Source organism: Antechinus flavipes, chromosome 4 (genome assembly GCF_016432865.1).
Source record: "Antechinus flavipes isolate AdamAnt ecotype Samford, QLD, Australia chromosome 4, AdamAnt_v2, whole genome shotgun sequence".
Lineage (NCBI taxonomy): Eukaryota > Metazoa > Chordata > Mammalia > Dasyuromorphia > Dasyuridae > Antechinus > Antechinus flavipes.
Window position 1 is genome coordinate 180,956,734 of NC_067401.1, and position 17,074 is coordinate 180,973,807.

Sequence of the window (17,074 nt, forward strand, 5' to 3'; positions counted from 1 at the left end):
CTCTGCTTCTCTCTGTCTCTCTTTCCCCCTTCTCTCTTTTAAAAAAAATTTTAGTTTCTGATTCCTGGGTAAAAGGGACCCTATTTTAGACTTTTTTGCAAAGTGGCTGAAAACACTGCGTTTTTATCTGGTGATGCACTGATGTTACTCTGAAGATCTTGGGGGGTCACTCCTATCTGATACTGCACTGAGTGGGTGAGTTAGGAGATGGCTGACACTGTTGGAGACTATAAGGGTCTGGCAGCTTACCCAGATGAGCTGGGGTCTTAATGGTGGTGTCTAGCATGTATTGAGTTTCTGCATTTCCTCAGACCTGAACTGAAGTATATGGAGGTCTAGTCTCTGTAGGATATCTGCCTGTTTGGGGCTATGCTGAATGATGGCAGTCTGGGGCAAAAGGCTGTCTTCTTGCTTAAGAACCCAAAGCATTAGTGCCTGTATTAAATCATGGAGATCTTGCCTCTGGAGGATACCTGTAAATTAAAGCATGTGGTAGTTCTCAGAGGAGTCTGCCATTCCCCTGGCTAAACTTGAGGTTTTCTGGGGTTTTGGTATTGATGTTTGCTTTTCTATCACCATGGGACTAAACTTTCCTGCTAATTTGTTGTAGTAGGGACTTGTTCCTGGCTTTCTGGGATACTTCCTGTGCTGGACTGTTCTCCTTTATAACCTGACTGTGACAGAATTTTCTTGATGATTTTCTGAGTTTCCTGGATTAAAAGATTGCTTCACCATCTTTTTGCAGGTTTTGCTATTCTAGGATGTGTTTTACGGTGCTATTTTACATCTGTTTGGAGATGAATATTAATAAGTCATGGTGATTTACTGCTTATTCTGACATCTTGGTTACAGAAGTCTTAGAATGATTTATATTCTTAAAAATTAAATTCAGTTATCTATATATTTTTGAAATAAGATCTTTATTAAATATATTTCTCTAACTACAGTTTCTTAGCTTTCTACTTAAAAACAAGTAGTTGCACTGGTTTTGTTTGTTCAAAAGCCTTTTAATTTAATATAATCAAAACTTTTCTTTTTATTCACTGATATACTACTTTACTTCTTAGAGAAAACCAAGTAGTTTTGATGGTTACCATTTTACAATATAATTTAAATTTTATGTTTCCATGGCCCTTTATTAAAGTTAATTTTTATTCCATTATAATATTAAAAATACATTTAATACTTTTTCTTTTCTGCCTTTGGGTGTGAAGTTTTCATGCTGTAACATATAGTCAGTTTTTGTGTAAGTGAAATAAGTATCAACTTAAAAAAATAAGATAAATTCCTTTCTATCACCATTCAATTTTCTCCAGAAGTCAATCCTATCTAACTTCCAAAATTCTTATCTGTTCAACTTCTTTCTTTGTTATTTTTGATTATATTCATCTACTGAGAGGGAAAAGGATCTGAGATTTTCTTCAAAGAAATCACAACTAATTGTATCTGAACAATTGAGCTCACCCAGAAAAATAACAAAGTATTAAGAGAAAAGAATCTACAGTAGAGTCATTTAGCAGGCTAACCCTGAATAACTATCTAGCAAAAAATATGATAAATGACAATCAGACAAATAGGAGAATCAGAAAAAAACAGTGGCATTAAAATCTAGAAAAAACAGAATTTAAAAGGGAAGAAACGAATTAAAGTTTTAAAGATCTTGGTGGTCAAGAAGAATGAGATAATTAGATTTAATCTAACATGTAAAGGACTACTTGCCATCTAGGGACTCCCCTAGGAGTCTAGGGTGGAGGGAGGGAGGGGAAAAATCATAACAGAAGTGAGTGCAAGGGATAATGTTGTAAAAAAATTATCCTGGCATGGGTTCTGTCAATAAAAAGTTATTTTAAAAAAAGAGATATAATTATATTTAGGGACTAAGAGACATTATAACTTTGGAGGAAGAGATTTCAGGTGAGTAATGAGATCAATAGCCAGATTATTGGTTTAGGTGTTGCATTTCATTCTTTAAGAAAATCAAAATGACATCCCTGCATTAGTCAAATTCCAATGTGTCCAATTGGCTGATCAGACCAATATGAACTTAGGATGCTCTACCATAATATAGGCACAAATAGTCATCTGAATACTGTTTTTCTTATAGAACACAATGCCTTCTTTGATGTAGGCATGCAATGCTGAATGGTCTTTTGCCAGCATCTCCTAGGTCATGCAATCAGTTCCAAAGTTCTTCAGAGAGACCTTCATAATGTCATTATATCACTTCTTCTGACTATCATGTGATTGCTTTCCTTGCTTGTGTTCTCAACAAAATAGTGTTTTAGGCAAAAGTGTGTTTGACCATCAAATAATATGACCTGTGCAGGGTTGTACTCTCTGCAGCAGAATTTGTGCATTTGTCAGTTTAACTCAAGAAAGGACTTCAAAATCCATCACTTTATCCTGCCAAATTACTTCCAGAATCTTCCTAAAGACAATAAAATGAAAGTTATTCAACTTCCTGGCATGGCACTGATGAACTGGCTAAGTTACAGACATACAACAATGAGGTAAACAGAACATCTACAGAACTATTGTGTTGACCTTATTATTGTACAAGCCAGATTACAAAGACTTAAGAAGAGAATGAGAGGAAAGTAAGTGTAAAAAGCAATTATAGACATCATTCTGAAACTGGTTAGCCAAGAAGGGGAAGAGAGATAAAGGACTATAGATAATGGAGATAGATTAAGTAATGGCTTTTTTCTTTTCTTTTTTCTCCTCTTTTTATTTGAAAATGGGAGAGACACAGGAATGTTTGTAAATAGCAAAGAAGCATCCAATTGACAGAAAGGGATTGAAGATAAGTGAGAGAGTGTGGATAATATATTGGACAATCTGCTGTAAAAGAAAGGAAGAAATGGAACATAGAAATGTTTGTGCCATTTCAAGACTGGTTGAAGAAGTTGGAATATTTAGTCTAGTAAAGAGAAGGGAGAGGAGCAAGGAAGAAACACATGATAACTATAAACACATGATTAACTATCTTCAAACAGTTAAAGTACTGTCACATTGAAAAGGAATTAGAATTATATGGTGTGAACTTATGTAGAAATATCAAAAGAAATAAATTTAAATTTTTTAAATTGAATTAAAAATTTTAATAACAATTTTCTTAAAAATTAGGACAAGTTGGCAGTAGAACACAAAAGGCAGCTTACACTGAGCAGACCTGAGGAGGGTGGAGGAGTGGTCTCAGCCAGCAGAAAATTTGCAGGGAGAATTTTACCACAGTGTTGGGTACTTTGTCTTGGCAGCAAGCCAGTAGATCAGCAAAAAAACTATAAACACAGGGAATAAAGATTATAACCCCAAGTTTAGAGTCTCTCTGGGCCTGGCCACACTCACCCAGCCCTGGGAGGGACTCAGCAGAATCTCAACATGCAACCACTGATCCCAGTGCAGACGCTAATCCCAGCACAGCCATTGCTGTCCCACTACTGCTTCACTGCTACTTCCTATTGTCTGTAGAGGAAGCTTGGCACCACATCGCTCCAAAGGAGAGTGCAGTTTTGTTTTTTGTTTTTGTTTTTTTTTTTTTTTGTCAAAATGAGTAAAAAGGCAAAGTGGTACTTCTATACTGAAAGAGAGCAGACTTCAAACCCTGAGGAGACTAAAAGCAGATTATCTCCAGATGAAGTCCCAAATGGTGATATAACATGGTCCACATCACACAAGGCTCTCATAGAAGAAATTAAAAAGACTCTTAAAAGAGAGCTAGAAGAAAAATGGGGAAAGGAAAGGGAAGTTTGGCAAGAGGGTCTGGATAAGTAATTTTACTCATTAAAAGATAGAGTGGATAAAGAAATCAATTCCCTGAAAAATAGAATTAGTGAACTGGAAAAAGAAAATATCTCTCTAAAAAAATAAAATTGGCAAAATGGAAAAAATTTCCATGGAACAAAACAACTCATTTAAAAACTCAATTGGACAGTTACAAAAAGAAATTTTAAAAAGTAAATGAAGAAAATAATTCATTAAAAATCAGAATTGAACAAATGGAAATGAATGACTTGAGGAGATACCAAAAAAAATCCATCAAGCAAAACCAAAAAAAGAGAAAAAAAAGGAAAAATATTAAATACCTAGTTGGGAAAACAACAGACCTAGAAAATAGATCTAGGAGAGATATTCTAAGGATTGTTGGGCTCCCTAAAAATCATGATGAAAAAAGAGCCCAGACACTATTTTTCAGGAAATCATCAAAGAGAACTGCCCAGATGTTATAGAAATAGAAGGCAAAATAGACACTGAAAGAATTCATTGATCACCTACTGAAAGAAATCCCCAAATCAAAACTCCAAGAAATATTGTGGCTAAATTCCAGAACTATCAGACCAAAGAAAAATTACTACAAGCAACTAGAAAAAAATAATATAAATACATGTATAATTTGGTTTAACTGTTATAATATAAAAAAGAAGCTATGGGTGGAAAGGAAATTGTACCAGAAAAAGGGAAACGTGGAGGTACTACATCTCACAAAGAGGCAAAGGAAATCTATTATATCTGAGGGAAAGAAGGGGTGGTGGTGAACATAATGTGAATCTTATTCTCATCAGAATGGGCTCAAAGAGAAAATAGTAGACATATTCGATTTAAGAGAAACTTCTCCCACCTCATTGAAAAGTGGGAAGGGAAAAGCAAAAAGTGAAGTGGTAGGCTAAATAGAAGAGAATACAGAAATGGTAAGGGAAAGGTCTAAGAAAAGGGGAGGGATTCTAAAGTGGGGGGAGGGATCCTAAAGAGGGATTTTTGTGCAAAGCAAGTGGTGTTTACACATTTAATACTAGGGAGAGGGGAAAGGGGGAAAGAAAAGGAAAAAAAGCATAATCTAGGGTTAACAAGAGGGCAGGAAATACAGAATTGGTAATCTTAACCATAAATGTGAATGGGGTAAACTTCCCCATAAAGCGGAGGCAGGTAGCAGACTGAATTAAAAGTAAGAATCCTACAATATGTTGTTTACAAGAAACACACTTGAAGCAGGGCGATACATACAGAGTAAAAGTAAAAGGCTGGAGCAGAATCTACTATGCTTCAGGTGAAGTAAAAAAAGCAAGGGTAGCCATCTTGATTGCAGATCAAGTAAAAGCAAAAATTGATCTAATTAAAAGAAATAAGGACAGAAACTACATCTTGCTAAAGAGTACCATAGATGATGAAGGAATATCAATATTAAACATATATGCCCTAAGCAGTGTAGCATTTAAATTCTTAAAGGAAAAGTTAAGAGAGCTGCAAGAAGAAATGAACAGCAAAACTATAATAGTGGAAGATCTCAACCTAGCATTCTCAGAACTAGATAAATCAAGCCACACACACACACACACACACACACACACACACACACACACACACAAAAGAAGTTGAATAGGTAAGTAAAACACTAGAAAAGTTAGATATGATAGATCTTTGGAGAAAACTAAATGGAGACAGAAAGGAGTACACTATCTCAGCAGTTCATGGAATCTATACAAAAATTGACCATATATTAGGACATCAACACCTCAAATTCAAATGCAGAAAGGCAGAAATAGTAAATGCATCCTTTACAGATCAGGATGCAATGAAAATTACATTCAATTGGGAAAAATAGACCAAAAAGTAATTGAACTAAATAAGCTCATCCTAAAGAATGAATGGGTGAAAGAGCAAATCATAGACACAATAATTTCATCCAAGAGAATGACAATAATGAGATGTCATACCAAAATGTATGGGATACAGCCAAAGTGGTAATAAGGAAAAATTTTATATCTCTAGAGGCCTACTTGTATAAAATAGAGAAAAGAGGAAAATCATATTGTTATTCTTAAAAATGAAAAGGGAGAACTTCCCACTAATGAAGAGGAAATTAGAGCAATAATTAGGAGTAACTTTGACCAAGTTTATGCCAATGAATTTTATAAGTTAAATTAAGTGGAAGAATAATGTCAAGATTAACAGAGGAAGAAGTAAATTGGTTAAATAATTCCATTTAAAAAAAGGAAATAGAACAAGTTATTAATCAACTTCCTAAGAAAAAATCCCCAGGACCAGATGGATTTACATGTGAATTCTACCAAGCATTTAAAGAACAATGAACTCTAATGCTATATAAACTATTTGACAAAATAAGGATTGAAGGAGTCCTACCAATTTCCATCTATGACAAAGACATGGTACTGATACCTAAACCAGGTAGGATGAAAACAGAGAAAGAAAATTATAGACCAATCTATATGAATGAATATTAATGCAAAACTCTTAAATAAAATATTAGCAAAAAGATTACAGAAAATCATCCCCAGGATACTACACCATGACCAAGTAGCATTTATACCAGGAATGCAGGGCTGGTTCAATATTAGGAAAACTCAGCATAATTGACTATATTAATAAACAGATCAGCAAAAACCACGATTATCTCAATTAGAAGCAGAAAAAGCATTTGATAAAATCCAAATCCATTCCTCATAAAAACACTTGAGAGTATAAGAATACATGGACTTTTTGGTAAAATCATCAGTAGCATTTATTTACAACCACCCTTTAAAAAAAATAATAACTTTTTATTGACAGAACCCATGTTAGGATAATTTTTTTTACAACATTATCCCTTGCATTCGCTTCTGTTCTGTTGCCTTAGATGGCAAGCAGTCCTATATATGTTAAATATGTTGCAGTATATGCTAGATACAATATATGTGTGCAGAACCGAACAGTTCTCTTGTTGCACAGGGAGAATTGGATTCAGAAAGTAAAAATAACCCTAAAAGAAAAACAAAAATGCAAGCAGTTTATATTCATTTCCCAGTTTCTTTCTTTGGGTATAGTTGCTTCTGTCCATCCTTGATCAATTGAAACTGAATTAGCTCTCTTTATTGAAGAGATCCACTTCCATCATACATCCTCATACAGTATCGTTGTTGAAGTGTATAATGATCTCCTGGTTCTGCTCATTTCACTTAGCATCAGTTCATGTAAGTCTCTCCAAGCCTCTCTGTATTCATCCTGCTGGTCATTTCTTACAGAACAATAATATTCCATAACATTCATATACCACAATTTACCCAGCCATTCTCCAATTGATGGGCATCCACTCAATTTCCAGTTTCTAGCCACTACAAACAGGGCTGCCACAAACATTTTGGCACATACAGGTCCCTTTCCCTTCTTTAGTATTTCTTTGGGATATAAGCCCAGAAGTAACACTGCTGGATCAAAGGGTATTCACAGTTTGATAACTTTTGGGGCATAATTCCAGATTGCTCTCCAGAATGGTTGGATTTGTTCACAACTCCACCAACAATGCATCAGTGTCTCAGTTTTCCCACATCCCCTCCAACATTCATCATTATTTTTTCCTGTCATCTTAGCCAATCTGACAGGTGTGTAGTGGTATCTCAGAGTTGTCTTAATTTGCTTTTCTCTGATCAATAGTGATTTGGAACACTCTTTCATAGGAGTAGAGTAGAAATAGTTTCAATTTCATCATCTGACAATTGTCTGTTCATATCCTTTGACCATTTATCAATCGGAGAATGGCTTGATTTCTTATAAATTAGAGTCAATATTTACATATTTTGGAAATGAGGCCTTTATCAGAACCTTTAACTGTGAAGATGCTTTCCCAGTTTGTTGCTTCTCTTCTAATTTTGTCTGCATTAGTTTTGTTTGTACAAAGGCTTTTTAATTTGATATATCAAAATTTTCTATTTTGTGATCAGTAATGGTCTCTAGTTCATCTTTGGTCACAAATTTCTTTCTCCTCCACAAGTCTGAGAGATAAACTATCCTATGTTCCTCTAATTTATTTATAAGCTCATTCTTTATGCCTAGATCATGGACCCATTTTGATCTTATCTTGGTATATGGTGTTAAGTGTGGAATTTCTGCCATACTAATTTCCAGTTATCCCAGTAGTTTTTATCAAATAATGAATTCTTATCCCAAAAGTTAGGATCTTTGGGTTTGTCAAACACTAGATTGCTATAGTTGATTATTCTGTCTTGTGAACCTAACCTATTTCACTGATCAACTAATCTATTTCTTAGCCAATACCAAATGGTTTTGATGACTGCTGCTTTATAATATAATTTTAGATCAAGTACAGCTAGGCCACCTTCATTTGATTTTTTTTTTCATTAATTCCCTTGAGATTCTCGACTTTTTATTGTTCCATATGAATTTTGTTGTTATTTTTTCTAGATCATTAAAATATTTTCTTGGAAGTCTGATTGGTATAGCACTAAATAAATAGATTAGTTTAGGGGGTATTGTCATCTTTATTATATTCGTTCGGCCTATCCAAGAGCACTTATTATTTTTCCAATTATTTAAGTCTGACTTTATTTGTGTGGAAAGTTTTTTGTAATTTTGCTCATATAATTCCTGACTTTCCTTTGGTAGATAGATTCCCAAATATTTTATGCTGTCAACAGTTATTTTGAATGGAATTTCTGTTTGTATCTGTTGCTGTTGGATTTTGTTGGTGGTGTTTAAAAATGCTGAGGATTTATGGGGATTTTTTTGTATCCTACTACTTTGCTAAAGTTATGAATTTTTTCTAATAGCTTTTTAGTAGAATCTCTGGGGTTCTCTAGGTATACCATCATATCATCTGAAAAAAGTGATAGTTTGGTTTCCTCATTGCCTATTCTAATTCCTTTAATCTCTTTCTCTACTCTTATTGCAGAGGCTAGTGTTTCTAATACAATATTGAATAATAATAATCATTGCATATGATGCAGTAAGCATCATATATACTGGGGATAAACTGAATCATTCCCAATAAGATCAAGAGTGAAACAAGGTTGCCCATTACTATTCAATATTGTATTAGAAACGCTAGCCTCTGCAATAAGAGTAGAGAAAGAGATTAAAGGAATTAGAGTAGGCAATGAGGAAATCAAATTATCACTCTTTGCAGATGATATGATGGTATACCTAGAGAACCCCAGAGATTCTACTAAAAAAAACTATTAGAAATCATCCACAATGTTAGCAAAATTGCAGGATATAAAATAAATCCACATAAATTCTCAGCATTTTTATACATCAACAACAAAATCCAGCAGCAAGAGAAACAAAGAGAAATTCCATTCAAAATAACTGTCGATAGCATAAAACATTTGGGAAACTAACTACCAAAGGAAAGTCAGGAATTATATGAGCAAAATTACAGAACACTTTCCACACAAATAAAGTCAGATTTAAATCATTGGAAAAATATTAAGTGCTCTTGGATAGGCCGAGTGAATATAAAAATGACAATACTCCCCAAACTAATCTTATTTAGTGCTATACCAATCATACTCCCAAGAAACTATTTTAATGATGTTATTTAAATAACAACAAAATTCATATGGAAGAACAAAAGATCAAGAATTTCAAGGGAACTAATGAAAAAAATATCAAATAAAGGTAGCCTTGCTGTACCTGATCTAAAACTGTATTACAAAGTAGTAGTCACCAAAATTTGGTGTTGGCTAAGAAATAGATTAGTTGATTAGTGGAATAGGAATAGTTCACAGGACAAAATAGTCAATAACTATAATCATCTAGTGTTTGACAAACCCCAAATTCCCAACTTTGGGGATAAGAATTTACTTTTTGACAAAAACTGCTGGGAAAACTGGAAATTAATATGGCAGAAACTAGGCATGAACCCACACTTAACACTGTACACCAAGATCAAAATAGGTTCATTATTTTGGCATAAAGAACAAGATTATAAATAAATTAGAAGAACATAGGATATCTCTCAGACTTGTGGAGGAGGAAGGAATTTGTGACCACAGAACTAGAGATCATTATTGATCACAAAATAGAAAATTTTGATTATATCAAGTTAAAAAGCTTTTGTACAAACAAAACTGATGCAAATGAGGTTAGAAGGGAAGCAATAAACTGGGAAAACATTTTTACAGTTAAAGGTTCTGATAAAGGCCTCATTTCCAAAATACATAGAGAATTGACTCTAATTTATAAGCAATCACACCATTCTCCAACAGATAAATGGTCAAAGGATATGAACAGACAATTTTCAGATAATGAAATTGAAAATATTTCTACTCATATGAAAAGGTATTACAAATCATTGTTGATCAGAGAAATGCAAATTAAGACAACTCTGAGATTCCACTACACATCTGTCAGATTGGCTAAGATGACAGGAAAAGATAATGATGAATGTTGGAGGGGGATGCAGGAAACCTGGGACATGGATGCATTGTTGATAGAGTTGTGAACGGATCCAACCATTCTGGAGAGCAATTTGGAATTATGCTCCAAAAGTTATCAAACTGTGCATACTCTTTGATCTAGCAGTGTTACTATTGGATTTATATCCCAAAGAGATATCAAAGAAGGGAAAGGGATCTGATTGTGCCAAGATGTTTGTGACAACCCTTTTTTGTAGTGGCTAGAAACTGGAAATTGAATGGATGCCCATCAATTGGAAAATGGTTGGGTAAATTGTGGTATATGAATGTTATGGAATATTATTGTTCTGAAAGATATGACCAGCAGGATGAATAAAGAGAGGCTTGGAGAGACTTACATGAACTGATGCTAAGTGAAATGAGCAGAACCAGGAGATCATTATACACTTCAACAATACTATATGAGGTTATATTCTGATGGAAGTGACTGTGTTCAACAATGAGAGGATCCAACTCAGTTCCAATTGATCAGTAATGACCAGAATCAGCTACACCCAGGGAAAGAACACTGGGAAATGAGTGTGAATCACAACATAGCATTTCCACTTTTTCTGTTATTGTTTGCTTGCATTTTTTTTCTCCTCAGGCTATTTTTTACCTTCTTCATAAATCCAATTTTTCTTGTGGAGCAAGATAACTATATACATATGTATACATATGTTGTATTTAACATATACTTTTACATAGCTAACATGTATGGGACTTCCTGCCATCTAGAGGAGAGGGTAGTGGGAATGAAGGGAAAAGTTGGAACGAAGTTTTTGCAAGAATCAATGTTGAAAAATTACCTATGCATACGTCTTGTCAATAAAAAGCTACAATAAAATGAAAAAAAATTAGGGCTAAAAATTTCAAGGAAAGTCAAGATGGAAATTTTTTGTTGTTTGCAAGGAATGTGCTTTGTGAAGTGTTTAATTTGGTGTTTGTCAAAAAAATTTTTTTAAGATAAATGAATTAATAAAAGATTTTTTTAAAAAAGAAATTCAATTATATGCATTGTTTCAAATGCATTGCTTTCCAAAAATCAGAAACTTCCTAATTGATAACAACAACAACAAAAAAATAAAATTTTAGAATAGGAAGAGACATCAAGTTCAGTCTTTCATTTTTGAGTTAAAGTGACCAAGATTCTAAGAAGAGAAATTATTTTCTCCAAATCCCAGAGGCAGGTAGAATCAGAGCCTGAACCTTTGCCTTACTCCATCTGATCCTCTTATTCCCAAGACAGTGTTCTTTTAAATCAATCTGGGTTCAAGAATTCTTCCCTGTTTAAGATGAATCATCAAGAAGGGGATGATGTAATATTGCAACATCTCTCTCTCTCTGGATTAAATGCATTTCTTCTTTCTTTCCTTTCACTCAGGGCTACTTTCTTGATGTATTATGCTTACTGTAACATTCATCCAGACACCTAGATGGAGTTGGGACAGAATCTATCCATCTTATGACTTCAGTAACATTCTCCTTTTTAACAGCAGTTTTATTACTTAGTTTTTCACTAACGTGTCAGATTTCTTTCTAACTCAAAAGAAATCAGATAATTCTAGCTTTTATTTTATTGATTCTTCTAATATCTTCTTATTTTTTAAAAATTACTTTGATTTTCTGTAATTCCTGTTTCCATATGAATAAGGAACATAGTACACTTTACAAATGTATTCTTACTTTCCATGGACCACGTTATTCATTTGCCTGTTTGTTACTCTGCATTTTGAGTTCAGAAGAACATCACTACATTGGCTTCTGAGGATAGCTTTGAACAGCTCCAATTTTCATTAGGGAAAAATCAACCTCTGTCTATTTTTTTTTCATTGAAGGTATTCAAAGTAAGTAGCACAAAGTTTAATTTTCTCAAGCATCTGAATGTAGAAATGGCAAAATCCCATGAACTATTTTAAACAAAAATGTCTAGGTTTGGATTTGAATGTGCAAATCCTTATTAGACTATTTGACAATTTTAAAAATAAAGCACTTTAATTAGATAATTATAGAGGTCCCTTCAGGCACTAAATACAATGGTTGCGTAGGGAAGGATACATTCTTGGCACATAGTCTATCATGAACATTCATGGAAAAAGCTAAAAAATGTCTAGAGAATGAAGAAGAATTCTTTGAATTGAGTTGAGAGGAGTAGAAATATTAACATAGCAGATGGTATGGTAATAGAGAGCTTGACCTGGAATCAGGAAGATGTATGTTCAAAAGTGCCTTCAGAACCTTAATTTATATGTGATTCTTGGCAGGCCCCTGAATCACTTTCTGCCTCAGTTTCTTTCACTATAAAATAGGGATACTAATCGCACTTAAGAAATACTTAAGGCTGTTGTGATGATTGACTGAAATATTTTTATTTCCTATCACTTTGTAATATGGGTTGTATAGTTTCAGAAATAGAGTATAATGCTAAATAAAAGCTTATTTACTTTCTTCAGCCGATCTTCTTCTAGGATTATGGAGTCCCCTCCCCAAAATTTTGATTTTGATTCATATATGTGCAAAGATTGTTGTCAAAATGAACAGATCCTTATCAGACTCTAGCATATGTGAGAACCCCTCTCCTTACTATATTTCTGTTCTCCATGGGAATGACTTTGACACACATTTATTATTTATTTGCTATGTCACTCAGTGTGCTATGCTAGTAATGCAAAGAAAGAACAGAAAGTTTTTGCTCTCCACAAGCTCATATTGTAATGGAGGAGACAACTTGTAATTGAGCATAAAAAGCAGTAGATGTATCAGTAGAAGAGTAGATGCTCAGACCCAAAAGCAGTAGCAATTAGGGAGAACCTGGAAAGGCCAAAAAATTGAAGAGATAGGAAGTTAGGAAGGAAAATATTCCACATTCAGAGAAAGGAGGTGAAATACTATGTTTGAAGAATAGCACCCAGGATAATTTAGTTGTATCAAGGGATTTAAAGTGTAAGAAAGTTGGAAAGGGAGAAAATGGCTAGATTATAGAGTTTAAAAGACTAAAAAGAAGACTTTTTGTTTTATTTGCTCATGGAGGAAAGAAGACATTGAAGTTACTGAGTAGGGGGTCATATTAGGAAAATCACTTTGACAATTGAATGAGGATAACTTGGAGTAGGAAGATGATAATGGTAGGAGGGCCAATTTGAGGCTATTGCATCTAGAAAAAGAAATTATAATGGCTTAAATTTGGATGGTGGCCATAAAAGAGAAGAGAATGGATCGTATACAAAAGATGTTATGAAAGGAGAAGTGACAAGATTTGACACTGTGCTATAAAACATGGAGGGAAGTGAAAGTGAATTAGGACAACACCAAGATTGTGAGACTGAGAAATTGAAAATATGTCACTATCCATGATTCTCTTAGGGAATTTTTTTTTTTGCCTTGCACATGTTAGGTTTATTAAGAGGATAAAATCTTTTTTTAAAAAAATTTTTATTTAATAATAACTATATTGACAGAATCCATGCCAGGGTAATTTTTTTTACAACATTATCCCTTGCACTCGTTTCTGTTCCGATTTTTCCCCTCCCTCTCTCCACCCTTTCCCCTAGATGGCAAGCAGTCCTATATATGTTGGATATGTTGCAGTATATCCTAGATATAATATATGTTTGCAGAACCGAACAGTTCTCTTGTTGCACAGGGAGAATTGGATTCAGAAGGTATAAATAACCCAAGAAGAAAAACAAAAATGCAGATAGTTCACATTAGTTTCCCAGTGTTCTTTCTTTGGGTGTAGCTGTTTCTGTCCGTCATTTATCAATTGAAACTCAGTTAGGTCTCTTTGTCAAAGAAATCTACTTCCATCAAAATATGTCCTCATACAATATCGTTATCGAAGTGTATAATGATCTCCTGGTTCTGCTCATTTCACTTAGCATCAGTTCATGTAAGTCTCGCCAGTCCTCTCTGTATTCATCCTGCTGGTCATTTCTTACAGAACAATAGTATTCCATAACGTTCATATACCACAATTTACCCAGCCATTCTCCAATTGATGGGCATCCATTCATTTTCCAGTTTCTAGCCACTACAAACAGGGCTGCTACAAACATTTTGGCACATACAGGTCCCTTTCCCTTCTTTAGTATTTCTTTGGGATATAAGCCCAATAGAAACACTGCTGGATCAAAGGGTGTGCACTCTTAGGGAATTTTTGGAAAGGAAACACAACTCCAATTTTGAACATCTCCAATTTTTATTACAGAAAATCTACCTCTGGCTATTTTTTTTTTGTTGTTGTTGAATTTGAGATGCTTAAGTGACCAAAATAAAAAAGAAAATGGGTATATATGTCAGGCATAGAGAGCTCATATTGAATATTCTTTAAATATGAGAATAATCTGCCATAGAATTCTAGAGTCTGAAAATATTGCAAGACGCTGAATTTTCTATCCATATGTTTCCATATGAATATTCTATGGATCTATCTTTAAGTTAAAGTTAGAATATCTTTATCATAGATTGATGAGAATCTTTCCTGCTAACAAAAATACACTTCTATCTTCTCAGAACAATCAAAGTGTCTCTTTTCCTTCATGATAGATGATGAGTTCTATCATTTATGTATAAAGGACACAACACAAAATCCTTGGTTGTTTTGATTGTTTTTGATCTTCCGTAGGTGAAATAACAAGTTTCAATAATGTGGTGGGAAAATCAAACTTGGAGGACTGATTTCATCCTGTTGGGCTCTTTAAACAAAGCAAATACCTACTCTCTTCATCAATCAGCTTTCCCTTCTGGGCATGATGCATGTCTCTGTCACTGTGCCCAAGATGCTGTTGGATCAGGTGATTGGAGTTCATGCCATTACAGCCCCAAACTGTGGGATCCAGATGTTCCATTTGGGGAGAAGCCTTCCTTTTGGCAGCCATATCTCATGACAGGTATGTGGCCATTTGTCACCCTCTTCATTATCCCATTCGCATGAACCATAGGGTTTGCATATGTCTTACAATGGTTCTTGAGTTCTATTCATGGCATCTTGCTTACCCCATCACCATGACTTTTCCATTTTGTAAATCCATAGAAATCCAGCATTTCTTCTGTAAAGTCCCTGCCTTGTTAAAATTCTCTTGTTCAAATACCTCATTCAATAAGACTTTCATGTACCTGTGCTGTGTCCTTATGCTTCTCATTCCTGTAATAATTATTTCCAGCTCTTACTTCTTCATGGTCTATAAGATGAATTTAGCTGCAGGTAACAGGAAAGCATTAATCACATGTTCTTCTCCCATAATTGTAGTCATTCTATTCTATGGAACTACTATCTATAACCACATGCACCCTGCTTCTTATCATACTCTGAAAAGGACATGATGGTGTCTGTTTTCTAAACTATTCTAACATCTGTTCTGAACCCTCTCATTTATAGCCTCAGGAATAAAGATGTCATGTTACCTTTCAAAAAATGTTATATTCAGAACTGGTTTTAGCTAATTTTCAGAAGTAGAATATGTTCTCTAAATATTTAAAAATATGCCACATTCTCCTATTTTCTATTATTGGTTCATTTGATTCATGTTATCCTGTGGTAAATTGGCATTTCCCTTTCCCTCCATCCTTCCAAATTAATTTACAGTCCTTGAGACTTTTTGAAAACTTTTGAATTGATATTTTTCTGATTTAGTATAAAAACCATTGACTTTTTAGTCAATATTGTATTAAGTAAATATTAAATACCTAAAAAATGAATGGGAGCATCATGGATTATCAAAATTTGTTTTTACTCAATTTCTTTCATTTTTTGTTTGTATGACAATACACACATAATATATATTGGAAATAGAAGGGTTCCCAATTCCTAATGTATTGATAAACTATTTGAGAAAGTTTTCACATTGTTGTCATGAATACAAATTGAATTAAAAAAAAAAGATCCAGTTGGATGATTGGAATAAACTTTTAATTATCATGGAAGAATTCATGCTAATACCCATTACCATGATCTTTTCTTTCTGTTAAACTCAAGAGATTCATCAGTTCTCTGCTAGGGTATGGAAGTCTGCCAAGAGGGAGTACAGAGGCCACTTTGACCTTTAGTGCACAGTAAGTTTTCTGCCACATTGCAGAAATGCTCCTTGTTGAGCAAGGAGCAATGATTCGTGACCAAAGGGAACAGGTTTGGTCTGAGGATCATAGCTAGTTGCTTGTAAGCAGGGCCTCTGGCCTGTGAGTGAGTTGCTAAATTGCTGGATTGGCTCTCCTCCCATTGGCAGATACCATGCATATGCAAAGCCTATGAGCTACTTCTCTGAATGGTGATTGGGGATTGCCTGCTATTCACACACTGATCACACTTGCAAAAATGTATATCAACAAGGCTGTATATAATAATAATATTATTATATTATATAATATTTCGATAATAAACTGGAGCTCAATGAGTCTCCTGCCTCATTCATCTCACCTCTGAGATCAAGGGGCTCATATACTTTGAGATCTTAAGATGGCCTCAACAGTTCTCTCTTCTTCTGATGAAGATTTTTTACCACCCTCTATGAGACTAATATGTACCTCTATTCTATCCTTATGATCCTTAATTCTGTAAAAGGGTAAAAATTCTCACTAATGTATCCTTTTTATCTTCTCTTCTCTTCCCTCTTTCAAAACTCTCAGAATAGAGTATTATTTTGAAAGACCTTAAATTCTTATTTCCACATTATCATATAGCTCCTTCCCATCCTAGTTATTTGTAATCTTTGCATTAGAAATGTTTAAAAGGCCTTGGTTCCATTAAAGTTCTATACTTTTCTACTGGAGGATTAAACTCCAGGGTAATTTTCTCCTTTTGGTAAGCATATATCATTTACAACTTGGATTATGTTACTTCAAGATCTTATTTAGTTTTCATTAGAAGTCACCAGGTATTGTGCTATCTTTAC

At 34.2% G+C, this 17,074-nt stretch overlaps 1 pseudogene; it reads left to right on the plus strand.

Annotated features, from left to right (window-relative positions):
• The first annotated feature begins 447 nt into the window (after positions 1-447).
• On the plus strand, positions 448-15,625 carry LOC127561403 (olfactory receptor 2T5-like; annotated as a pseudogene).
• Positions 15,626-17,074: the final 1,449 nt, after the last annotated feature.